General features: G+C 42.1%; 1 protein-coding gene across 7 annotated transcripts in view; it reads left to right on the top strand.

Moving 5' to 3' along the window:
* Lrrc3b (leucine rich repeat containing 3B) overlaps positions 1-27,604 on the top strand; it is an 84,121-nt gene that overhangs the window by 54,300 nt on the left and 2,217 nt on the right. Inside the window, exon 1 of one of the 7 annotated variants that reach the window (XM_031361906.1) lies at positions 4,877-5,082. The exons of 5 other annotated variants lie outside the window; for them this stretch is intronic. The gene's annotated coding sequence lies outside the window, so the exon portion shown is untranslated. Of the gene's footprint in view, positions 1-4,876; positions 5,083-10,126; positions 10,147-27,604 lie in introns of those variants that run through there. One more of the 7 variants, XM_031361907.1, reaches the window with a different exon arrangement.

The raw sequence follows: 27,604 nt of genomic DNA, 5'->3' as shown, positions 1-27,604 counted from the left end.
TATATATATATATATATATATATATATGGTTTTTTCCAGGATTGAACCTTAGACAGCTGCTCTAGCCTGAATCACAGCCCTAGCCCATGTCTATGGTTCTAAAACTGGGTCTACATATCCATGTCTGAAATTCTTTTAAGAGATGCCTCCAGCTTGTGGGCTGGGTCAGACTTGTGACATCAGCCCTGGTCTCAGCAGTGACTTTCAGTGCCACAATTCCCTGCCTAGAGCACTCCTTCCCTTCAGCCAGACACACAGTCTGCCAGCTACCCACGGTCTCCCTGGAGCTCCAGAAAGAGGGTGGGAAATCCGCTGGTGGCATGGAAACAATTAATTCTCGACTTCTTCAGTTTGCTCAGAATATTCCAAGCTGTGTGAAGAAGCCCCAGCAAGTGTTATTTCCATTTTTGCTAAATGGTGTGAAACTGGAGGTTTGACAATGTTATTGATAAAAAGGGAGATTAACTGGTATAACTGCTTTTCTTACATTGTTGGACACACATGCAATTGAACATATATATACTTGGAAGTCAGGCTTTTATAAGTTAATTAATTGCATACAAAATCATAATGAAGTATCACTCTGGCTTTTTTGTTTCTCACATGTAAGATGATGATAGAGGATGCTTTGATGCTTCTTCTTCATGGAAAAACAGCTATTATTTTAAATGACTTTCTATTGTTTATGATGAAACATTTCTCTGATTTCATGAAATAACAGTGGCCTTTGGCAATGTATAATGTGGCTGCCCCTCTGTCCTTGATTTATTTATTTTTTTTTTACAGTTAGTGCTCAGGACAAAGAGTGCAACAGTATGCTTTGGAAGATAAAAGCCCAAAGGTTCACTGATCATACTCACTGGATGGCAGTGAACCCCAGAAATGGTTAGTCTTCACAGCCACAATGTAAGGCAGAAAATGCAGAAGTCTGGTGAGGCTTCACTGCTAAGGAGAAGTGGCACTAGACCAAGGGTCATACCCTCGCCTCAGGGTCATAGAGCAAGCTTTTCTGGTCTAGTGCCATGAGGAGAATCACAGAGATGACTCATCAGTTCCCCATGGAGATGAAAGCTTTCCTCAGGGGGGTGCTGAGCTGTCAGGAGAAATAATGCATATCAAGCACTTGAAAATGGATCACTATACAACAATACACAAGAGCATACAGAGGTCATGCTTGCCTCTGGTGGGGGTGTGGCAGGAAGTAGTTGATATGGAAAAGAATTCACCCCTAGGGCTGTGAGCTGTACAGACGCAACCACTGACCTCGAGGGGAGCCCAGCCAATGGCCAATGTTCTGGGCAAGCATTTGCTTGCCATGGAATTGGCATGGCGGTTAGGATGCAGGCCTTCTCACCTTTGTCCTACTCCAGTCTAGAGGATGACTGTGAGAAAGAGCAGCTGTATGAGGCACAACACACTAGTGGTGTGCCAGTGGTCGGGGGATGCCAGAAGCAGCCCTGTTCCAATGCTACAGCAATGAGACAAGAGATAATGCCCAAGTTACAGAGCACTGCTTCATGAGCCATCTTCTCATTCATGCCAGAAACTGAACTGCTGACGGAGTTGGTGGCCAAGCAAAGATTCTTAAAAGTGAGCATAGATTCATAGGAAAATCCAAGCCTCCTTCTTGGGAAAATTTGCATACATCAGGCATCGAGAGCATTCTTGATCCTGAGGAATCAGAATCTGCTTCCTGAAGACCATTCCCATTCACGATTAACACCAGAGAGCAGTCACTGCCCAGAGCCACAGGAGAAGCCACTTCTGGTGAAGGATGGGAAGCACACCACCACGGGCCAGGAAATTAGAGGAGCATATCCCCAGACATCAAATAGCCTTTGAAGGTTGTGCTCTTCCCAATTTATATTCTGTTGGAGGTAAGGACAAAAGCCTGTAAGATCAAAGAGGAAATAAAGGCTTTCTGGAAGGAAGAGTTAGGGTTTCTTCCCAGCAGAAAAAAGTGAAGTATTGAGGAGAAAGTGAAAATTTACATGGAGAAGTCAGATCACTGAGTGCACACTCTTCCTACCCAGGCTGCTATCCTACACCAAGCATGGCAGTGAGAAAATGGTCCACCGGTCACAGCAGAGGCTATTTTGCTTTGGGTACCCATAGTTGAGACTGCTGGTACCTTTACTTACTCAGTCTTCCAGGCATTGAGGAGGGTGGTGCAAAGTCCTTGGGCAGGAGAACTCTGTCAAAACCACTGTGGATCTGCAGGGAAGCCAGTGATGGGGAACTCTTGGCATTGCCTGAGATCCAGAACAGGCTTCTCTCTAAGAAAAGGAAAGGACGTGGATTACTTAGCACCTCTCATAGGGCTCTTAAAGTGGACCCTCCACACCCCTCTTTGCTGTTCTCTTCCACTGTGGCTGACCACAAACTTCTTGTGCTTTCCTAAAAGTGGAGGTGACTTACAGCATTGGGGCCCTCTGTGGCTTTTGCCCAGAGCATTATTCAATCTATCCTTCAGAGACCTTCATGCCACTCAACTTTTTACCCCTGTGTATGACCTTCAACACTGCTAGTAAAGCTCCTATCTGAAATTCCTGTTACTCTCTCACATCAAGGCATATGTGTGCAGAGCTTCCTGAGGGCAGATACATGGTCCACCAGACTAACTGCTCTATTGGGAACAGTGCCTGGCAAACATGAGATCATACGAAAATACTTACGGAAGGAGAGATTGAGTGGCTGAGAAGGGGAAGGGTTCATAACTGACTTGGGATCCCAGCACCATGGTCCCTGCTGCTCACTTACTTTCTTTCCTCCTTCAGCCAGCAAAAGAAGACTACTCTGAGTGACTCAAGAAATCTGGGGGTGGGAGCCTGTGAGTCTGCATTTCTAAGACTCTCTAAGGTGCCAGGTGCCTGCAATGCTGCTTAGCAGGCTGGGGAATACAGGAGTTAGTAAGCATGCCAGTGGGAAGGAATAAGTCCCAGCCTTCTGCTTCTCCTCTCCCTATGTCTCTGCTGCACCTCATGACATCATCAATGAATAGTCAAAAAGGAAAGGGCCTGATGAGTTTCAGGATGAGTCAGCCTACCCTGGAGTAAACTCACCCAGGGTTACTTCTCATTCCTTGTTAAGCTTCATTTGAAATTAAATTGTTAAGGTAACAGTGGAGGGAGCTGTAAGATATCAGTCAGCTTTTAGTAGCTGGGAAATCTGGAATTTTTGACTGAACTTATTTTAAAAAATAAATCTTGTCCCAGGCTTTGTTTCACATCTTAGGAGGTAAAACATTCTGTTCTATACACTTCTCCCATGTATAACCGCCCAATTACAACTTCCATGTGACTGTCTTTAACTATAGTGCTAAAAAAAGAAAAAAAACAAAACAAAACAAAAAAAGCAAAAACAAAAAAAGGCTGTCAATGTAGACACTTGTCATCCAGCTTAATGACTTGAGTTTGAGCCCAAGGACCCACATAAAGGAAAAAAATGGCAAAAATGGCTCCTCAAAACTATCCTCTGACCTTCATATGTGTACCATATGGCATAGGTGCACACACACACATACACACATGCACACCCACGCACACACACACACACACATACACACACACACACACACACACTCAAGGATGCACACATGCATGAACACACACATAAAAGAGCCAAAGAACATAGGAACTTTTTACTCACATAACATCTTAATAGAGTTTAATATCAACCCACCCAGACAAAATCATATGAATGGACACCTAGGGGACAGGAAGATACACCCCGTGACTAAAGTAAGACTGAGACAGTGACAGGGTGTGTCACCGTCACTTAGCCACAGACATACATCTCTGCAGTATAGAGAAATAAGATAGAATCGTCACCTGAGCAAACATCAGTGGCTCCATTCATCCGGCCAACTTCATTCATTGATATTTGGAGCCCACTATATGACAGATGCTAAGAAAGATGGATGCAGAATAAACACCACAGAGGCCAATCTGCACAGCAGTGACTAGACACTAGTAAACTTTCGTCTCACGAGGGCCACTGTCATTGATGATCTGTTTATGAATTGACTCCCTGTTAGTTCACATGATTGGGGAACTTTTTAAGCATTTCAAAGCTCCAGGGAGAGAGAGAGAGAGAGAGAGAGAGAGAGAGAGAGAGAGAGAGAGAGAGAGAGAGAGAGAGAGAGAGAGAGAGAGAGAGAGAGAGAGATTGAGAGAGATTGAGAGAGATTGAGAGAGATTGAGAGAGAGAGAGAGAGATCCCTGTGTTAAGTGGTGGTAAGTAACTGCTTTCTATACCCTTATCAATGTCTTTTTCAGAACAAGAAAGCACCTTTTCTGTATTTTATTTATAAAGAGAAGCAGACTGAAAAGGACATGAAAGACCATGCAGTCTTGCTTTCATTATACAGATAATTTGCAAAATATTAGAGCCATTAGGTCATCTGCTCAGAATCACAGCATCTGGCAGAGACTTTTCAGGGGTGAGCTTAGGGATCACTTATTCTGCCCATGACCCCTTGTTATTAGTAGTATTTAGGAGTTAGTTGTCAAATAATAGACAGTGGCTCCCTTGTGTAATGTGTAGTCACTGAGGTACAGATTGGCCTCTGTGGTGTTTATTCTATACCCATGCTTCTTAGCATCTGGCACATAGTGAGCTTCAAATATCAATGAATGAAGTTGGCTAGATGAATGGAGCCACTGTTGTTTGCTCAGGTGAACATTCTATCTCATGGAGACTTTCTCTACACTGCAGAGATGTTTGCCTGTGGCTAAGTGGCAGTGATATGCCCTGTCACTATCTCAGGTGCCTCAGTTCTACCTTAGTCAAATGGTGTATTTTCCTTTCCTTTAGGTCTCCATTCACATAGTCTTGTCCCTACCCAACCCTCTTCAACTGGACATCATTTTGTGGGGCCATCATCTAAAATCCCTTATTTAAGAGAAAAAAGCAATACGACTGTCTGCCAGCATATCTCCTATGCCGGGCACCTGAAGGTGAAGCAAGGCCAGCATATCTCCTATGCCGGGCACATGAAGGTGAAGCAAGGCCAGCATATCTCCTATGCTGGGCACCTGAAGGTGAAGCAAGGCCCAGCCCTAAGGATTCAGGATCCACATAGTAGGTTAGCATGCTCCTGACACAATCCAGCATGCAAACCAGTACTTTATTTCCCACTCTGAGTTACAACATACTGTAGGCAGCTTCATGCCATTGTGCCTGGCTGGCTTCAGGAAAGAAGAGCTGCCCTGTAGATCTATCAGTCCTGGCGGTTTTCTGTTCTCTGAGAGGATAGTCTTTTGGCAAGAGTATCAAAATTTCCAGGTAGCCATAGAACCCTTTTCTAGTTCACCTGGCCTCTATCCACTGTCCTGAATGCTTGACCTACAGCAAACAGAAAGCATGATGATTGTGAACCTCAAGGAAAGGATAACTATTACATGTAAAATGGCTGAGCAACAGAGAGAAAATATCTTGCTGGAAATTGCACTGGTGTTAACCAGCAGTTGCAGACCCTCAAGGTCAGTTTTGTTTTTATAGAAGAGGTGTCAAATATGATTGATAATTAAACCTATTTTATTAGTTTCTTTAAAACTGAGAAGGAAACACAAACCTCTACTATTAACTGAAATTAATCCTCAGAAAATTTCACAAGGATATGAATCTCCTGGTTCCTGCCTCAGCCAGCATTTTACTACTTCTATGAACCCAAAGATAATAACTTTTGCTTATTTTCTCAAACCCCCTGGCATTAATTTCCTCCTTGAAGATATTCATTGAGGAAGAAAATATTAAGTCTAGAATTCAAGTCTCTCTGTGTGCTAAGTTCTGCATTTGAGCCTCTTGTATCTATGTACCCTGGAGGGAGCCTTTACTTTAGTTTTACAAGTCCACTGGGAGAGAATTCTACTCAGTTTCCTTTGTATCCGGTCTGTGCCAAATCAGGAATTGGGAACTCCTTGATGGGTATTTGAAATGTGACTTTACAGCTCACTTGCTTTTCCCACCATGAAAAGGTGGTTGTAAGATTCTTTTGTGATCCAGTAAGCTTCTCTGTTGCACATGCCACACATGCAGTTTTCCTCTGGAACATATAACTAATGCACATCTGGCTTCCACACCTTCCTACACAATGCAGAAGCCATGAGTAATGTGGAGAAACTGGTTGGCTTGTCAAATTCTTAGGAAAAAAACTATAACTGGCTCTTCCCTCTGGATTGTTAATGGTTTAAAAAAATAAAGTATGGTATTGCCTACCTCACAGTGGGGAATCTGTTTTGACATATCCTCAAACAGATTTATGAGCATTTTAAAGACCCACCCTTGCCTATGTGTGGCTTTCTTTCCTGGTTTGTTGTTAGCACTGGATTTCTTTGAAGCTAAAGCTAAAGTTGATATTGGACAGAGAAGAAGAAACATGTTTGTTCTCTCTAATATTTATTTGGTCATTTACATACGGAAAAGACGGTTGTGCTGGCTAGTCAACTTGACATCAACTTGACACTCTGGATCATCTGAAACGAGGGACCCTCAACTGAGAAAATGCCTCAATAAGATCCAGATGTAGAGCATTCCCTTAGTAATTGAAGGAGGAGGACCCAGCCCTTTGTGGGTGTTACCACCCCTGGGCTGGTATCCTGAGTTTTAGAGGAAAGCAGGCTGAACAAGCTACGGGGAGCAAGCACCCCTCCATGACTTGTGTATGAGCTCCTGCCTCCAATTTTCTGCCCCGTATGATTTCTTATATTGACTTACTAAAATGGTGGACTAAGATATGGAAGGTTAAGACAAAGAAACTCTTTCCTCCACAACTTGCTTATGGTCATGGTATTTTATAATAGTAACAGAAACCCTAACCAGGACAATAGAGTTCCTGAGAGAATGAGAAAGGTAAGAAAGGAGGGAGGTGAGCCTATTCTTTTACCATTGATGTGTGCTTGGTTGTTTTAAATTTATCTTTTCTTTTTATGAAAGTCTTTTCAACTAACCATGATGCCAATTCTGTGGGAACACACTATATTTCATTAACAAGTTAATATAAGTATAGATTTTGTAGGGGAAATGTTGTATTGACTATGTTGTTGTAACCGGGCAATTGATTGGAAAACTAAGACTAAATTACATTTCTTTTAATGGCATCATAGCAGTGACATATGAAACCACTTTTCCTCCCAGCTTCCTGGGGCATACCTGTTGTGTCTCCTTTTCAAGAGGCAACAGTGCATATTGATTAGGAATCCTAGCTCTTGAGTTGGAAGATCAAGACCAGGCTTTGCAACAGATGTCAGAAGGCTTTTCTGAGCCTTGATTTCCTCAGCTACTAAAAGGATTGAGGTTAATGATTTGGACTTTTGTGGTGACTCTGAAGGTACAAAAGGTAGATGTCTCAGCAAAGAACACAAAGTCCTGAATAACACTTCATCAACATCGGCCACAATAGTTACAATAGTTCTTCTTAATGCTGTATTAACTTTAGTGCCCATGACTGGTGGGAGAAGCACCAGATGGTTGATGGCCTTGGTATAACTAAAAGTGTTTATGAAATGAATGAAGGTTCTTGAATGTTTAAATAAAGTAATGTGTTTAATAAATCAGTATATGTAGTGCATTTGCCAGATTAGTGGTTAACTAGATCCATTCTACACTATAGCCAAAAGTAAATCTCACACTGCTTTATCCCAGTCCTTTGTTTTGCCCAACTTGATTATTTTGTGTTCATTTTGCTTTTGGACACCTTGCCTAGGATAGAAGCCTCTTTGCTTATAGCCAGTACCTCAATGCCACTACTCTGTCCTAGCAAATGATCAGGGGCACTGAAGTCCTCCTTTTATCCCATGCACATCACAGTGTCTCCGGTGAAAAGGTCTCTGATACTTCCTATCACTTCACCTGGCTTCTTGAAAAATCACATTTGTATTGCCCTTTTTCTTCATGGGAAGAGCTATTTATTTCAATCCAGAGAGTCCTGCTATGGGTGAAGGCACTGTTTTCTAGCCAAATGCTATTGGAAAGATAGTTGCCACCTGGACAAACAGGATCAAATATTTGAAGAAGCTGTCTTTCACCATGACCCAGCACTGCCACTGTAAGTGTCATTGTCTTCAGAGTCTTCCTTGGCGATGCTATTCCCCAGAGGAGGGTCCCTTCCTTGCCATTCATTGAACATCACACGCTGCAGCACTGCAGTGTCAGAGCACTTGCTTCTCTCCACCTCTGTTAGCTTTTGTGTTTCCTGTTTCACTTTCCCAGTGTATTTACACAAAACAATGCAAGAACTGAGAGATTGGTGCCCATATCTGTCTACTCAAGAAAGTGTGGCATAGAAGACTGACAGGCAAAAGCAATCCCAACTTTGTTTGTTTACATCTGTAGCCCTGGCAGCATAATTTGAAGATTTTTTTTGTCTTTTTCTTTTTGTCTAAGGTAGTCCCTATTATGCAGCTCAAGCTGTCCTAGAACTCATGAATCTGCAGGTACCACTTCATCAGACTTTGAGAACTTTTGTTTTTTAGACATAATGAGGACATGCTATGATTTCCAGGAAACTATTTCAGAAGGGGAGACAGGAGAAGTCGTAGCAGAAAGGCAAAGCTAGGAAAGTATGTAGGGTTTGTTTTGTTTTGTTTTGTTTTGTGTGGAGCTGTGTGTCTTCCTGTGAGGTCTACCTCCTAACTTCAAACGTCAAGTGAAGGGAAGTGAGTGTGTTGTGGACATGACACACTTTAAGATGGCATTTCAAAAGCATGGCTTCCAATCTGCTAAACACTCTGTGCTGAGGCCTTTCCAGATACTGACAAACCTTGTATCCTGTAACTGCACTATGACGGTCCAGACCTATGAGGCAGGCCTCAGCCCCTTCATGGTCTTTGGAACTGTGCATAGAGTCTTAGGGAATGCACATGTAGTTGAGCCACCAAGATTCCTGAGCACGTAAGGAAATTTTCAGTGTTTGAATCCAACATGGAGTAGGAGGGTCATGGATGAGTAAACTTACAGTGTTTAAGGATGGCTTGTATCCCTATAAAGATGTGAATCTAATCCAAGACACCAATTCTGAAATCCTTCTACTAAAAAAATGGCCACCCCACCACCCTGTCCAGCCCACTGGCCATCTGTCTTTTCAGGTCCAAGATAACAGCCTAGCCCGATTTCCACTCCACTGTTCTTTTGCCTGCTGAGGCAGAGCTGGCCTATGGCATGCCACCAGATTCTTTCAGGAATAAACCTCTGTTCTCACTTCAGTGCATTCACTTCTGGTGAATCTTGGTGTGAGGCAGAGTCTGACCCTCAGTTCACAGATCATTGTTCTCAATATTTTCTTAGATCCTTCCAGCTGACTGCTCTGTCATGGATCCTTCTCATTTCTGTTGGTGAATCAGCCAATTTAGATGATTTGCTCAAGTTATTCACTCAGGATCATGGCTGGCTGAACAATTTCTTGGAAGCATCCCCTGTCTTGAAAACAAAGTTGAGAGCATTTTAGGTCTGTCTGCAAAGACATTTTTGTTACTAAGAGTGGCCAAGCAGATTATAAGGAGCTGCTGTGTCCAGCTGGTTCTCAGGTAATCAGTCATTTTTAATCTATGGGGCATCAAAGCATCACACAGAATTGGGAATCTGGCAGATAGGAGGACAGTGTTGCAGCCTTGACTGTTAACGCAATGCATGCCACCACCTCTCTTCTGTCTTTCGTTGTCACTGTCTGGTCTATTGTTTCCAAATCTGGCAGGCTTGGTGAAAAGTCCCTCTCTTGAGCACCATGTTTTATGTAGCTGTAACGGAATTACCAAATGGCATATTGTGAACAGAGATTTTCTTCACGAACCTCTGAAGGCTGAGAAGTCCAAGACTCTAGTGTCTGCTGAGGGCCTTTAGTGCTGTGCTATTAGATGGCAGGAGACTTCGGTGCTCAAAGAGTCCCTCATCTTCATGCTGCTACCACAGCAATTGCACTTCAACAATGATTTTTCAGATGACAGACATTGAAGCCACAGCTTTCACTCTGGGAAGACCCAAGTTCAGAATGAGTTCCTTTCTCTTGCTGCATTCCAGAGAGCTCCCCGAGAGTGGCTTTGCTACTGTCCCCACACATATGAGGATTCTTTCAAAGCTCTAATTCACCTCTCCTGGCCTTGGCTCTACTTGTTTCCTGCAGTGAGTACTCCACCCACATTGCTTTCAAAGGTAATGTCCATCTCTGTAACCTGTGACATGGACAAAGCCTGGCATGGCTCTGAGTCTCTGTCCCTTTATTTGCAGAAGAGAGTTACAGGATTGTAATAGTGAAAGTAGATTTCACAGTGCAGTGGCAATAATGAGCTCCAAATTGCAGTCTCTGCAAAGAGAGAACTTCATTTGTCATTCCTGTAATTTCCCAGTGTGGAGACCTGCACTTCTCAGTGACTACACGACTTACAGAAACTGGGGAAAGTATATGTTAATTTGAGGGAGGGCTTAAAGCTGACTCAGTTATGGTCAGAGCTCATGAGCCCAGGGGTTTATATGATTATAGCAAGAAGAGTCGAGAGGGATGGTTCTCCAGTGTCCTAGGAGAATCGTACTGAATGGTGTTTTGATCTTCTTAGAGGAGTATGGTGATGCTAGGACACCATCCACATAGGAGATATTCTGAGGATCCTTCTTTTCAAGAGCTGGAAGCAGACAGGGTGCATCAAGCCAAATGCACCTCTGTTTGTTGCATTTTAAAGCACCTTATTGCATAGACTATTTTAAGCAATCCCTCTCTCTACTTAGGCATATCAATTGATGGAAATTTTCTACAAAGTGATTCAGAAAGGCATTGTGTTCACAAATCTTTATTTCTTTTGACTCTGGAGTCTAAATAAGGTGCCATTCAAGTGATACAGTGGCGTACGCAGTATGCTCAGACGTAGTATGCTCAATGGGGCAAGTCAGCTTCTCAGTCACAATGTCTTTCTCTGGCGGCAGGCATTTACTAAATGTATGTCACCAATAGCTGCCTTAGAAAATATCATGTTCTTAGGCTTAGCCAAAATGAACAGTTACCAACTTCCTGACAGAACAGGATCTCCCAAGATCATACCCATCCCCTTACACTCCTTTCCCCAATACTCTGGACTACTATAGGTTCCATTTTACATTCATGATGATGTAGCTGTTGCTTCTTAGTGACCTAGATTCTGAGGATAACTTTGGCTTTGCATTTTTATATTACTAGAAGCCCAAAATATTTACTCAGTTCCCTTCTCCATCACTCCTAGCCTTCTTCCGTCCTGAGTCTATCCCCTTCTAAACTTGCATGTCTCTTTTTGATGTGTAGCAGAGTCTCTCTTTCTGTGGCAAATACCAATTTTATATAATATAATTAATATAATATAAGTATAATATAAATCTTAAACTAAGAAGAAACTCATGAGCTGGATTCATTGCAGTATGGTGTACAAATAAACAGTTGCATGTTTAGAATATAGACCATCTGTATTATTTTCATTCAGGAAGTTTGAGGAGTACCCTGAAGGCTGACACTTGTCAGGACTGGAGAGAGGGAGACATTGGATTTGATGCAGTCACATGACAGACCCAACCCAATTCACAACAGCTCAAGATTTAGAATAGTCCACCAGGGCTGAGATGGCCACGTCATCCCCTGGTAGTCCTGGGGATACCCACAGGACTTGAATCTTTTCCCCTTTGATTGCCATTCATTGGCCTAGCTGTTCCCAGAGGCTCAATGAAGCCAACAGGACAGAACTATCTGTTTCCAGCCCTTCTAGTGTTGTCAAGTACTCATTGCCAGGGTACCCACCTATGCAAGTGGTACCCCACATTGGCCACCAGAAAAGAGCAAGCCAGAGAATACTGACCAATCTATTTTTGCTCCACAGAACAAGCCTGAAGAAAGAAAGTGGGTTTTGTTTGTTTGTTTGTTTTTTGGGTTTTTTTTTGGGGGGGGGGAGTTTGACACAGGGTTTCTCTGTGTAGCCCTAGCTGTCCTGGAACTCACTCTGTAGACCAGGCTGGGCTTGAACTCAGAAATCCTCCTGCCTCTGCTTCCCAAGTGCTGGGATTAAAGGCCTGCATCAACACTACCTGGCTAAGAAAGTGGTTTTATCTTCCCCAGGTAGCAGCCCACATGTATTAGTGACAGTAGGGTGGTTTACAGTCTTACTGCATCTTCTCTCATTTTCCAACCTTGTGATGATTTAACAAGGTCTTGCTTGCTTCTGCCTTCAAGTTTCTTGGTCTGGTCATTGTGAACATTTCACTATCTTCTTGCTGCTGTGATAACCAGGGCTCTGTGTAAATTTCCCTCTCCTCTAATATCGATGAGATTGTGTGCATCTAAAAACATGGGTTCATTTAATAAGATTCCAGAGGCTGCTCTTTGTGACATGCCACTCAGAGCATAACACCCCTTTCCCTCTTTGAAGAAGCTTTTGGGGGAGAGAACTCCCTCTTCTTTCATCCTACAGATCATTTCCATACAGCCCACTCAAGATTGCCTGGCAGCACAGGAGATGGATGGGAATAACTCAGAGACTAGAAACCACAGCAGCACAGACTGCAGCCTCTTCCCTATGTGTACTGGGAGTTGAGCAGCTTACCAGTGGCTGAATTGACTCATTTGAATCTCATCACCCTTCATTTCCTCAGCCTTCCCCCTGGTACTCGTGTTTGGGGGAAATGGCCGGGGACCACCAAGGAGTCAGATGGGAAAGGATAAGGTAATCCATAGTTGAAATAGCCAAAAAAAAACTGGCCATGGTGCTACCACCCCATGCAGCCTTGTCTCATCTATCCCTGCTTACTGAGCAGGGCAGCCACACAAGCAGACAGCTTCTCTGCAACCTCCACAAAGATCCTTGACAACTTCTTTCCTGCTTTGTTTCTGTAAAGATATCTCATTGAAGCTTTCTTGGTAGCCATTTCAAAACAGACTCATTAGGGCGTTGCTGTCACAACTGTAAGGATCACATGGATGTTCTAAGTCTGGGAAACAAGATAGGGCAGTGGGGGGTGACTATGATCAATGTATGTTATATGTTTGGATGAAACTTTAATCTTATGCATATTTAATATATGCTAATAAACATTTAAACCATTGAAGATTAATAATAGTGGGATGAATGTCCTAGTTAGCTTCAGCTGCATATTTGACATAGCCTAGTGTCCTGTGAGGGAGTCACAGTGGGAGAAGGTCTAGGTTAGAATTTGTTTTGATGATTGGTATAGAGGGCTCAGCCCAATGTGAGCCGTACCATCCCTCGCAGCTGTTCCTGGACCTTATGTAAGGAAGCTAGCTGAGCGTGATCTTGAGGACAAGTCAGACTGAGTCAGAGTATACCATTCACCCACAGTCCTTGCTTCCTGGTTCCTGCCTTGAGTTCCTGCCCTAACTTCTCTTAATGATGGATTATGATTTGGCAGTGTAAGCCAAATAATCCTTTCCCTCCTCTAAAGTGTTTTTGGTCATGATGCTTGTCACACCAGTATGAGGAATCTAAGACAACGAATGTTCAAAAATATGCCCACATCTTCTAATCATCATAACATCTCCCCTTTTCTGGCCAGCCAAGAAGGATCCACTGGAGAGGGGAACAGGTACATATTTTAAACAGAAGATCACAGAAAAATAATGTTGTTCCTTTGTGCTGGAGAAAAGCTCATCCTTGTAATGAACAACCTGCCAGCACCAGCAGAAGGCAATGGCTGTCCCCAGCTCACCCCCATAATCACTGTCTGGAATACGCATTCCAGCTCCTATGTGCTGCTGGCAGTGGGGCTGCAAGTGTGGCTTCTGCTGCCACTCATGCTTGTCTGTTGTGAACGGATTCTTCTGCTTGGCAAGTATCAGCTGTCCATGTGACTAAAGCCCCAGTTTTCCTGTCACAGGCGAGTGCCAGATATTTTAGTTTGCCGGGAGATTATGACCTCAGGGGACCCAGCAGCTGGGCATGGGAACCCTGTATATGTAGTTGCTCCACATACCCAGGGTCCATGATGAAGTCTTCCTCTCCAAACACAATGAACAAACAAACAAACAAACAAACAAAAACCCAATCCCTTTATAGGTCCATCTCTCTTTGCCTTTCTCTCCCTGTAAGTGTTTTGCCTTCACATTTCAAGTGTGTATTCCTGAAACTTGTAGGCAAGGCCTGTAGGCAAGGGTTGAGGAGTGTATATGGACACCAGAATCAGTCCTGATATGTTGAATGGTGGTCACACTGATATCACCTGGCTTCCTGCTGAACAAGGAACCTTGAGTGGTTTCTGATCTGGCTACTTTAAGAAACTCCATTTCCCAGTGACTTGGATCTTCTGTTTCTATTTTGAATCTAAGTTTATGAGGAACCACTCTCACTTAGTGACTCTCTCTTCTTCCTTCTTCACTTGTTTCCCTGTGGACTGCACACAGCTCAGAGGAGGAAGAAGTTAGCCTTGAGTAACATGGAAGACCAGCTCCACCCAGGAGCATTTGAGGTTTGGTAGATGATCTGCCCTGTTTTCAGCCACTCCATCCTTCACTGAGCAGCTCGACCTGAGCATGTGCTGTGCCATCAGCCCCTGGTAGTCCTGGGGATACCCACAGCTGTGTTGTTCAGATGGTCTGCTATCTGGACCATGTGTGGATATCTTGTTCTACTCTCTCCAAACCTCCCATCTGTGACTTTAGGAATTGTTGTGCTCAAAACAGTGAAAGGAAAAGAGGCACTCCATGGGCTGTGCTCTTCAGCACTGTGCTTGTAATGAGGGAATCTGGGAGACCATGCCAGGTGCATCCTTCCAGCTCTCACAAGCTGTGACTCAGGGTAAAAATAAGATACCTGTCCAAACCTATGTGTGGGCTGACTGTATAGAAAAAAATGGCTTCGTAAGGTAGCTGCTGGTGTTCTGCAACCTCATGTTCACTGAACCTTTGTGAACTAATCAACAGGTGAGACAATAAAGGAGTTTGTCCTGGAGGAGCAAGGAGGCCATCAGATAGGAGATGGCCATTGCAGAACAAGATGCTGTAAATTCCCATCTGGCCAGATATCAGCCTTCATGAACTAGACCCCACTTCTTCCATTTCCTTGTGGACTAGGCTCTCTGTGTTTGTTTTGAACATAATTATACGAGGAATGGATCTCAATTAGTAGCTCTCTGTCCTTCCCTTCCTCTGTTATTTCTGTGAAACTACCACAAGCAATGAAATTTAGAACAGGGTGTCAAAAGAACTGTTCTGTTAGTTCTAAAAAGAAGACAGGGAACATCTTTCTGCTTCTTGAAGACAATTAAAGGACCTTGGAAAGTATTATTTGGAGTGTTGTTGACAAAGCTCAGTCCCACGGTGGCTGTTAATTTTTCCGGGTACTTCCCAGAGGAGAATCATGCCAATGCAGAGACGTGTGCTTCCCAGCACAGCTTTCAGGCACTGCACAGGTCACAGAAGAGAGTAATCTCAGACAACGTTGGCTTGTTTGATTTGGGGGATTTCTCTCTAGTGAAAGACTGCTTACAATGGGAAGATAGTATAATATGTTTAACTGAGAAAATAACAGTCCAGCATGGAGAGAAAAGAGTATTCTAAACTAGATCCAAGCCACTGACCTAAGCACTGACTGCTTCGTGCGCCCACTTCAATCATAGGTAAGCAGATGCAGGTGTCTGGGACCCACCTTTCAGAACCAAAAACTCAATGACATCACCCGTGCTGCGTGAATGCCCTGTCTGAGGCTATTAATCAGATGGTTTGCACACTGGATTCTCTTTAAGGACAGTCAGCTTCTTTGAAAATATAGACTACAAGATGGAACCTATGAGGTCAGCTTTGAACTGCCATGATCCTGCATGCAGTCATGGAGAAAGTGGGGTTTAAAATGCACATTGCAGGTACTTAACAAAAAAGAGAGTGCAAAATCATAGGGTCATTACAGGAATGCTGGTGACAGCTCTGTGCTAGGTGCTTCTGCTGGTGGATGAAAGGTTGTCAATTCAATGTGATGAGAGGTGACTCTGTGAAGAACTGTCCAGCTAACAGGGCTACTTTGAGTATGAGATGGTCCTGGACTCTTTTTTGGGTATGAGATGGTCCTGGACTCTTCTTTAGGTATGAGATGGTCCTGGACTCTTCTTTCTTTGGGTATGAGATGGTCCTGGACTCTTCTTTCTTTGGGTATGAGATGGTCCTGGACTCTTCTTTCTTTGGGTATGAGGTGGATGGTCCTGGACTCTTCTTTGGGTATGAGATAGTCCTGGACTCTTCTTTGGGTATGAGATGGTCCTGGACTCTTCTTTCTTTGGGTATGAGATGGTCCTGGACTCTTCTTTCTTTGGGTATGAGATGGTCCTGGACTCTTCTGGTTTTCCTTTTTACTCACCACTCGTGTAACTCACCTCCATACCAGACCCACTTCCCTGCCTCTTCCCAGATTTGTGGATTCCTGGTTAGAAAGAGCAGGTGGCATATGGGGAAACTGAGAAGTGGGAGTTTCCCATACATCCCTAATTGAGGTCAGGAACAGGTTTCCATCTCAGTATATCATTTTGGGTGATTCAGGAAGAATCTAAGAAAGGCCACAGTTCTTGATAAGGCTCATAGAAAGGAAATGATTGCAGTCCAATAGGGAGAGCACAGCATGGGTTTTCAGGGTGGTGGACATGGAGCTCTGGTTAGTGCCAGGTGGGACTTCATATAAGACACATAGTAACAGAGTGTCCTGAAATGATAAATTGTTATTTATTGCACTTGTGTACCATAGAATCACCAAGACATGATGCTTAAGTTTCCAGTGAATTTCTATAACCTTTGCTTCCTTTGACATTAGTCTGTTTTCAGGGCAATTCTGGGAATGACAGAGAAACATAGGCTCTTTTTTTCCAAGATCGAACTGGAAATAAAAACAGCTCAACAAAGGCACATAATTCAGATCCATTGTCTACAGACCAGAGCCAGGTTCTGTTCAGGTGTCTTACCTAAATAATCTTGCTTTATCCTTATAAAAGGTCAACGCAGTAAGGGCTTCTGGGGCTTTCTCTTCACACACAGGGGAACCATGTTAAGTACAGTGAAGAATCTGGGGTTTAGACTCAGTCTGACTTCCAAATCCCTGCTTTCAGCTCCAGGCCCACACAAGGTGCATATTTCCACATTCCCCATTGTTCTAGACATCCGGGAAACATGAGCAAACAGTATTTCAATTTGTTATTCAAGTCTGACCTTCAGATTGCATGAATATCTTTCATCTATGTGTCAGGTTTTCTGGACTGCTCAGAGGTTACCATAACAACCCAGAATATCATTAACTGTGATGGTCAGCAAATAGCATTAAGTAATTTGTTTTCTAATGACAGTGGAACTGTTGGTGTCCTTTAGCATGGAACAATGACAGCACTTGTGAATGAGCCCTCTGTCCCACTTTGTTAAGGAGCTTAGAAGTTGATGTTAAACAAGTACCAGTCAGGCACGGAGTAAGGACCAAATATAGTAAGCTATTTAATTGGTAAAATCACAGTGTCTCTACTATCTACATAATAAAGTATCTGCAAGGCACATGTCATTGTTCACAGGTGTGGGTCAATTAGTTCTTTCAGTCTCATTGGCTCACTCAGGGTGGTCAGCTAAAGATTAAATAATTGCCTTTGATAAACCAGGCTGCAATTCCTCATAAGTATGGAGCAGGGCTGGCCCAAGTTTGAATACCTCAGCTGGAACAGTTGGCTTCCATATTATGTGGCCTCCCATCATGTAGCCATCCCCATGGTGTATGCTAATGTGTGTTGGCTGGCTCCTCAGAAGAAAAGCAAGAGTATAGAAGTCCTTTCAGAGGGACTCAAACCAGACCTATTACCTTCTTACTGCTGCCTACTGGTGTGGCCAAAGCAAGTCTAGCTAGGTAGATTCAAGATTCTACCTCTAGATAGGAAGAGACCTAAGGCCATATTAAAAGCATGGCTATTACAGTAGGAGGGATATGCATTAGAAATGAGTGTTTCTCAACTCATTTCACAGAAGGAAATGCTGAATTGAACTGTTAAATAGGACACCCTAAAAATCACAAAACTATTAACTAGCACAGTACTCTAAGTCACTAATAACTGCTGTGGTTGGACAAAACAGTTAGACAAGAAGCAATTCTAACTCCAATGCTCTTTTTGACTTTAACATATTTTGTCGGCTGATTAGTTGGTTGAATAATGAACTATGCTGAGTGCTAGGCAAGCACTCTGAGCTATGTGCACAGCTCTATTTTTACCTTCTAATTTCAGAGTCTCTCTAACTTTCCCAGGCTGGCCTTGTACTCATTCTATAGCCTGAGGTGACCTTAAACTTGTGACCTGCCTCCGCATCCAGGAGTAACTGAGATTGCTGGCCTGCATTCATATGTCCATCAGGCCCAGCCAAAGCACTGTGGTCATTGCTTTGTTCTGTTTTTAAACAAGATTTGTAGGCCAGGGTCACTTCAACATCAGGATGTAGGTGAGGAGGGTCTTGAACTCCTCGTCTGCCAAAACATTAGGGATTTTAAGTACACAATGAATGTGGCATGCAAAGATGAGAAGTTTAAAATTTAAATGACTGGAAGTTAGGTGTCCTGTCTTCCTGTTACTATTGCTTTGGTTTCCTTTTGGGTTGTTCTGTGTTTGTTCTCCTTCCATAACCATTCAGTCTACAATGCCTCCAGCCTGGATCAGGGTGATTCTTTCATCTCAGTTGGAGCCAGGTCATGAGTTTGTCCCAAATGAGCTCCATGTCAAAATGAGGTACAAGCCATTTCCTTTATGTATCAGAAAATAATTTAAATTCTCCAATAAAAGTATTTGATATTTTTTTTGTCACAACTACTGCAGTTCAAGACAAAATTATCTTTACTGACCAAAAGCTTCTGGAAATATATTTCCCTTGAATTTAGTTCAATATCCTGAGAACTATGACAACACTAGTGGGATATGTTATTGATGTTTTGGTTTATCCTTGGTATATTGGGCTGATCCTAAACATCTGAACTGTAAATGTTTATGACTTGCTAAACCCCTGGACACTGCTCCTTGTGAAGCTGAGGTTTGAATCCAATGTATAGACCTTGGTTTGTCTCAAAATGGTACTTTCTCACCCAATCCAATGTCTATTAGCAATTTAATATAAAATAGATATGGGACAGGGTTAAGAATGATAAAATGTTTGTAGAAATTAACAATCTGTCATGAACACAGAGGTAAATCTGAATCCAGTATAAGTTAGCACTTTGTAAAGACGACCTTCAAGCAATCTGCAAACTGGTGAGACTTGGAGAGCTGAATTTATGGAGGTTATATTTTAAAAGTTTCCAGTGCTCTCAGTTCTGTAAATGTATAAGCACATGCTGAGAGATGATAACAGAGAAGCAGAGAGAAGCCAAGGCGGATGGTTCACTCTGAATCTCAGAAAGTTATGGCATGCTCTATAATAATTATGGATATTAGTCAAGATATGAAAATATCTTTACCCTGTGCTCTGGACCCACAGCAGGAAAAGATTTTGGATGAAAACAAGAAGAGTCTTGGAGTCTTTATTGATTTGTTTTTTCAGTGAATTCATGAACAAGAAAAACTCTGAAATCTTTTGGGAGGGCATTGTGACCATTAGATCATGCAGGATTGAGACAAAAGGTTCAGCAGTGTCACTTTTTTGCCTAGTATCTCAAGAGTTCACTTAGAAATATGTCTAGTTGGGGTCTCTGTTGCTATGCTGAACTTGCATCTAATAGCCAGTTGGGAAGGGAAGGGTTTATTTGGCTTATAGGTCTGCATCTTACTCCATTATTGAAGGAAGTCAGGACAGTAACTCCAACAAGGCAGGAAACTGGAGACAGAAGCTGAAGCAGAGACCATGTAGGAGGCACTGCTTATTGGCTTGCTCGTCATGGTTTGATCAGACTACTTTTGTATAGAACCCAGGACTCTGAGCCCATCGATGACATTACTCAAAGTGGTCTGGGCCCTCCCCCATCAATCACTAATTAAGAAAATGCCCTGCACCAGGATCTTATGGAGGCATTTTTTTTTCAATTGAGGCTCCCTCCTATCTGATGACTATACCTTGTATCAAGCAGACAGAAGACCAGCCAGTACAAAATGCATTCTGTGATGCAGGTTTTAAGCAGGAAAAAAGCTGTACTCCAGCTAACTGGAATAGGAACAAATGCGCCTCATGCCACTGTGATGTCAGGGTGAACTATGAGACCTCGCAAGAGAAGTTGAGGCCTTGTAGTCTGTTTTACCAGACTCTGTCAGAAGATTCATGGAGAGCTGGTTTGGCATTAAAGTCCAGCACTTTTTTTTTTTTTAAAATAAACTCTCAGTACTAAAAGTGAGAAGAAAAGACAAGTACAAAGCAAGTGCATATGAAAACTCTCTTAGGGTCATCTAGAGTCCAGATCTGACCTGGAGATATTTGAGGCTAGAGTTCTGTTCTGGGACAACATCTTGGGCCTAGGTTCTGTCCTGAGAACATCTGGAGTCTAAACTCTTACATGGGAACACCTTGAATTACAGGTTTTATCTGGAGATCATCAAGGATCCTTGGGGACATCTAAGATACAGATCCTGTCAGGGGAAATTAGGTTCCCAGTTCTTTCTTTCCTGACTTCTGGGTCCAGGTTTTAACCTGGGGGAATTCAGGGGTCTGAGTTCTGTGCTGACAGTGTCTGTGATGCAAGGTCCTGGGTCACATTTATTGTCTGACTTCTGTCCTCAAAGCCTTCTTCTTCTCTCCTCCTAGACTGCTATCATTTAACAACACACAGAAGTTTGTGTTACAACAAACTGTAAATAGTCTGGTGTTCCCATTTTAGTGGAGTTATATGAGAAGGAAACAGGAACTTTATTATTAGTAAAGTGTACTACAGTGTTATGTTTCAGTAAGCCTAAAAAGCTGGACTTAAAATTCTGCTTGTGACCCTGTGCAGGTGGACCATGAACAGGCTGCATCCATTGAAGCCTTAGTCTGTTCTCACCAGTGTCTCAACTGCCCCTTGAGTGTTTTCAGGATGTTTGTGCCTCCCTGAGAAAATACAGGTCCTCTTTCTTCCCCAGCATCTTCTTAATCTCTATTTCTTTGACTGTTGACAGTCTCTTAATGAGATCACCATTCAGACCCATAGTTTCATTATTAGCATAAGGTAAGATTTTCAAATTAAGTAAAAAACTCAATTTAAACCAAAGTACAAATTTATTCCACAAGATTAATCATAACATTGAATCATATATTCAATTTTCCCCTACATTCTTTTGTTTCAGGCTAAAAGAGAAAGTGGGAATTGTTTTCTCCTCTCTCTCCTGTTCACTTCAGTCCCATGTCAGGTGAGACATCACCTTCCCTTTGAAGTACAAATTGATGGGAAGATTCATGGTCACTTAACCTGATGACTTCCTCCTAAGACTCTTTCCCGTCTGTGGTTTCATGATTTTAGGGCCATATTAAGTCTAGATGTTCCTACATCTAAATCTAAGACACTCCTTGGTTAGCATTCAGTATTCTCCCTTACTTTCTTGTTAGTAGTAATTTCACATTAGAAACTGTATATATTAGCTATTTTGGGTCAAAGGATATCTTTGCCTTCAGTGACCATATCTGACCCATAGGAACCAGTTTTTCATCCATGTGTACACACTGAAGAACAACTTACTCAACCTCCAAATATTATGATGACAGCCTCCAAAGAACACATTGCCTAGCTCTGATTCTAGATGACTCTCTTCCACTCCACTCCAACGGTCATGTAAAGTGCCTTTGGACCTTTTTCATTCTTAAAGTACATTAGAAGTGCCTTTGGACCTTTTTCATTCTTAAAGTACATTAGAAGATGTTAGACTGCAATAGCATATTCCAGTCAAGTACCATATAGTAACTTAACTTTTATTTGGGAATTCTACATCCATTTTATCAGAACCCTGGTCAGAATTTCATTTTTACCATCCTGTTACATGGATGCATCTCTAAACAATTGCCAGTTATGTGATAAATGTGAAATATTAGCTGTGTGTGATGAAATGAGAACAGATCCAAATTCCTTTCAATAATTTTTATACTAGTGTGATTAATGTGAAAATGGGAAAGACACTGAGTATCCACTGGGATCATGTAGTCTAGTAATTGCAATAGGTAAGTAGCCACAATGCAGATGTGATGATGAATAGCTGTTGGGATACTGTAGGAGAGTCTTCAGTCTCAGGGAGGACTGGTGCCTTTTGTGGAAGGATCAGTCCCAGCTGTCATTATTAATGGACTCTTAGTTTGTCCTCAGCCTACAGCTTCATTATTGGTTTAGAAATCAGGGAGAGAGCTCCACATTGTAGAGATCTTCAGCTGCGATAGTTTCTGGTAGCTTCTTTCTCTGTAACCATGGACTGTTAGTTGAATATGCAGTGGTCTATGATTGTAAAACTCAGGTTTTGTCTGTGTAATGAGTGTAGTAGCAGCTGATAGGAAAAGGAGGCTGTTAGGAGCAGAAAGGACTGATTATGGCTTCTTATTACTGGGATGGCCTTGATTGAGTCACTTTAACCAAGCATGGTGAGAGCAGGAGCAAGGAAAATCTGGGTACAGACCACTCAGGATAATGACTTTTGCTCTGTTTCAAAAAGGGGGGTCATGTGACCTAGGAAAAAACACTGTGGAAACACAGTTTACTGCCCTGTTGGAGGTCAGGGTGCAGGTGATATCAATGGAAACAACTAGTGATGTGTACTAGATCTAGGAGATCGCTGGGTAAAGCTAAAGGCTGAAAATTACAATTCTATTTTCAGATTCTTCAGATGAGGCCTTCATTGAAGCTTCCTGTGATGTGTGTGGTTGTGAATGGGATAAAAGTAAAATTTGTAGGAGGACTCATTGATGAAAATGATCTGCAAATATGATACCAGTAATTCAAAATAAAGCCCTGAATCAATCCATTCATCAACTATCATTTTCTTATCCAGAAATTAAGTAGATTACTATATATATTATATATAGTCCTTTAAAAATTGAATATCCAGTTATATTGATCATAGCTATACAAAAAAAAAAGCAAATTTTCGAAATCAAGCCTTGAACATATCCAGTTGATCCACTTCAGACTTGGTAAATGAAAGCCATGCAAACAAGAATAAGTGAAGATTCTTTATTTGGAATTATTTTTCATAGCCAGCAAGCCAGCCACTAGTCTTGGCGTTTGGCAGGCACTCAAAGGCAAGTGTGCATGTGTGGAGACAATAAAGGACTCTTTCTGAGCCTTCACAAAGGACCTGATGGTGGGCTGAGGGAACCTGGCCGTACTCTGGAGCTAGTGATCAGCTGCACATGTAGCTTCTGTCCCCGAGCCTGAACAGCAGGCAGGCACAAAAATTAGAGAAAATGCCTTTCTGGATGAAGTCCTTGCTGAACTCTCTGGCTCTCCCAGAGCAGAAGTGTGTTTCAGGCTGGCTGCTGCAGGGTGGGGCTCACACTTCTATTTTGTATATTATTCATTTATGTTTCAATCTCTCATTCTGAAACGTGATCTGCCTTTGTTCCCTGGGCTACCATAGTCCAGCCATTGTCTGGGGAGAACAGTTCCTTGCTGAATAGCCGAATTGGGTTAGTTTTCTAGCTACTCCATGGTATCCTGGTGTTATTATCTTTTCAGTCTTTATAATAGTAGTTTTATGCCATAAGAATTTCAATCTATACAGAAGTAGGCAATATACAGTTTTTCCTTTTGGCAGCCTTTTGATCCCACTATCTTCTTCAAGTTATTGTTCCTTTCGGAGATTGCCTGTGGAAGCATTGTAAATGTAGGCTTCACTTGCATATTTATCCCTTTTACAAACATTGTACATCCGTGTCAACCCACTGTAAGAAGCTTCTTTACCAAGTTACTTAAGGGGGTGATCTTTGGCTATCATTACATCAGCAAAGATTGCCTCTAAGTTTGGGGATGAAACTCTCATGGAAAAAGTGTACTCCTCGCTGCAATCAAGGGGCTGAGAACATGTTGCTCTTTTCATGTATGTTGACATTAAATGTTCTTCCTGCTTTTAGAAAAGGTCATAGATGTTTCAACTTAAATTTGTCTTACTAGTATTGATATACTATGGTTTAAATGGCATATCATATATATATATATATGTGTGTGTGTGTGTGTGTGTGTGTGTGTGTATAAATACACATACATGTGTGTATATATATATATGAATGTTATATATACATATATATTATATGTATAGTATATATTATATATTTATGCTCTTTCTGATACATAAAAATTATCAATGTATATATTCCCCCCAGTGTTTTGATCTAGATTCTGAGTTTAGAGTTTTCCTGTTTTGCAAGTTTTTGCATTTTAAACAAATAATCCTGGGTGGTAGCTGATATATTCAGAATGCAGTTAGTAGATCTGTCTTTTCTGCAGTGGTTCATTCTGTGGCCCATACGGTTACTGATACCTAACTTAGCACCTCTCAATAGTCCTGACTATCCCTCAATCACAAAAAGAATGAAATAGAGAACATGACAGGGACTGTCATTCAGCTGCTGAGTGAACTGTCTCTGTCTCCTAACTAGACTTAGTTTCTATCATTCTGGAGAGAGTGTTTGATGGCCATCACCAAACTCCCGAGTTCAATTTGTAGCTCAGAAGTATATGTGGCTAGAAAATGTGAGCAAGGCGTGAGTCTTGGGGATAAAGTGATTCTCTGTAGGACAGCAGGTCACACCTACACACCACATTTAGAACTATCATGGCTACCTGTTTGACACGAGCAAGGGGAGACGTGAATAAAGACAATGGAGTCCAGTGAATTGGGGCCTTCAGAGGAGGAGTTTTGAGCTAGGGAAGGTACTTCTCGATTTGGCCTGTATTGCTAGTGAATTCAGGTCTATTTCATCGACACAGCTGGTGACGGATGTTACTGGCTATACTATCCCTCTGGGATCCCAGCCCTTCTCTTAGGAACTTTCATTTTGATGGCAGTCTGGTACCCTTATCTCCAGCACTGTAGCTTACTTTCTCTTTGGCTTTATATGCAAAGCTGATTCAAAACAGACTGGAGGCAGGGTCATGTTTCTGTGCTCCTGTTGACATTGTTCTTTGTGGGTGATAACCAATAAGAGAATATCTTCCTCTTTCTTGGAGCATTGTCTGTTCACCAGTTGTTGGCCATTTATACAGTACATTAAGGCCAGGCCATGCTACCAATCACTCTGAAGCAGTTAATGAGCATCATAGCCCTTCCATCCCCATTTGTGAAAATGATCTGACTTTGATTGTATATTTGGGCTGTGATTTGTGTCTCCTGGACAGTATACTAGTCTATTTTTTCTGCTAATGAAGCAGACATTGATTTATCATGGTTCTGGAAAATCCAAGATCAAGGTCTCAAAAGAATTTGCATGTAGTGGAGACTCATTTCCTGGTTCAAAGATGGTACTCTGTGTGTCTGTCCTCGTGTGATTCATACACAAGAATTTCTTTAGTCATGCTTACACAGGTGTTGATGCTGCACATGAGAGATCACTTTTCTAGAGACATATTTATGTTACCCTCATGTATTAGATTTCAACACACAAGTCCTCGGAGTTCGTAAACTTTCAGGCTATAGCAGCTCTCCACATTCTGAATCGCTTGTCACTATATCCCAGATGGAGGTAATAAGCCAAGTCACAGTAGCCGAGCCATTTATTCAACTACAAAAGGCCTTATTCTTCAGTTTTTAAATATCACAGTTAAAAAATGAGACACTTATTTGGAGCCAACATCTCTGAAAGAAAGAGGTGTTCTGTGTTAGTTTTCCTACCCACCCATGGATAGCTCATTAGGAGACAAAGGATCCCATCTCAAGACGGACTGCAATCTTCTGCTGAAACTTCGGTGTGTTTCAGAATCATTTCTTGTGTGTATCCATCAATATTGGAATGGTAATTCTAGAGAAACCATGACCAAGTCTAGAGAAGTCTATTGAGAAAAGATCTATTCTTCCATCTCCTTAGATGCCTATATTCACAGTGTTTCCAAGGTTTGCCACATTAGCATGTGGAACCCGTAGACATTTAATGAGTTGGTTTTTTTAAGTTAAAAATCACCTTTCTTCACTCACTGACAGTATTTATATCTTCCAATGTGCCAGTTACTATGTAGATGATGGGCACACATCCAAGAAGGGTGATAGTAACTATAACTGACAAGTACTGCACTCTTACTGATGATCGATTACCTCATATAATTCTCAAATCAACTTCAAAATTAAGTGCCTTTGTAATATTTAATCAATAAGAAAGGAATGATATTCAAAGAGATTGAATAATGCTAGCAAAGACTAAAGCTGGACCACACAGTGTTTGTACCCTATTTATTGTTATTCCCACATGAGACAGGCACAAGTCCATATCCTCGAGAAACATGCTCTGAACTAGGGAACACATATACTCAGAAAGAAATCAACTTAGACAACACTCAAAGTATGAAAGCCCTGCAGAGTTTACCACCTTTCAGTTAATCCGTGTCTGAGACACTGGGTTGATGGAAATCACTTGGTTGATGTGGACTTCCTCTAATTTCACCGAACAAACTCACTTATCTTTTCCCCTCCTGTCATCCCCAGGCTGGATGAATTCTACCCCCTTCTGTTTTGTCTGCATGCCCCTTCCATTCCTGCCCTTTTGGTTTTTCTCCCATGTAGAGAGTCGCTAGAGACTAACAAATGTCACAGTGTAGTTTCAAAGGTGTGCATGCAAGGGGAGGCAGGATTCCCGACTACAAACGAAACCAGCTGTTGATAGAGAGATCTGCTTCCTTTAGGTCTTCTGGTATTTTATGGATTCAAGGAAAACAGGAACCTGCTCATTGCCCAGTGTGTGTCTGGGCTCCTTCCTTCTTGCTTTCTGGCACTGTAGGCATGCAGGACTCCAAAAAGCACATCTACACCATTCTGCTGTTGTTAATCGAATTTTCCCATGATTAACAACTCAGTTCATTATGTTTCCAGATCAAATTAATCATCTTTTCTGGGAGTTTGGTAACATTTGGAGTCATTTCCCTATGAATTTATCAATCTGGGATCTTTATAAAAGATATGTTCACACAAAGTCATTTCTTGCTCACTTAGGCAGCTATTTGCTGCTGTCTACTGAGAGTGGAGGTACTTATTGTTCTCTGAATCCTGAAAGGAGACTTCTGAAGTCAAATGTGCCTTCTTCACCATTCAGGGGACACTCAGTTGAACTCAATGAGGTTTCCAAAAAGGAGCAAGACCCAGAGCATAGAGGTTCTATTTGCAACATAAAATCGCGTTGAGAATTTCAAAGGCAGTGCTCTAGCAGATGGGAGTGGAGGAAGTTGTGGGGGCTGTGGAAAGAGAGGTGAGATGGATGAGTCAGAGCAAAGGTCCTGGCAGGATTCCTGGCTTTACTCCTACAAGCTATTTGACCTCAGACGAGTCACATAGTCTCAGTAAGATCCATTCACCCCTCTGTAAACTACTATCATAGGGTAGTTCTATATGCTAACTTTTCTCCTCTGCTCTCTGATGTTGAGGAAATTGTATAATGCTGTTAGTACCACTTAATTTTGCAATTCCCACACCTTTTTTCAAGACCAAGAGCATGCATGTGTATATGTTTATGTGCACACAGCATATAATACAATTTATAAACATATATATATATATATATATATATATA

This window comes from Mastomys coucha, unplaced genomic scaffold (genome assembly GCF_008632895.1).
Source record: "Mastomys coucha isolate ucsf_1 unplaced genomic scaffold, UCSF_Mcou_1 pScaffold9, whole genome shotgun sequence".
NCBI classification, from domain to species: domain Eukaryota; kingdom Metazoa; phylum Chordata; class Mammalia; order Rodentia; family Muridae; genus Mastomys; species Mastomys coucha.
This window is presented reverse-complemented; position numbering and strand designations above follow the sequence as displayed.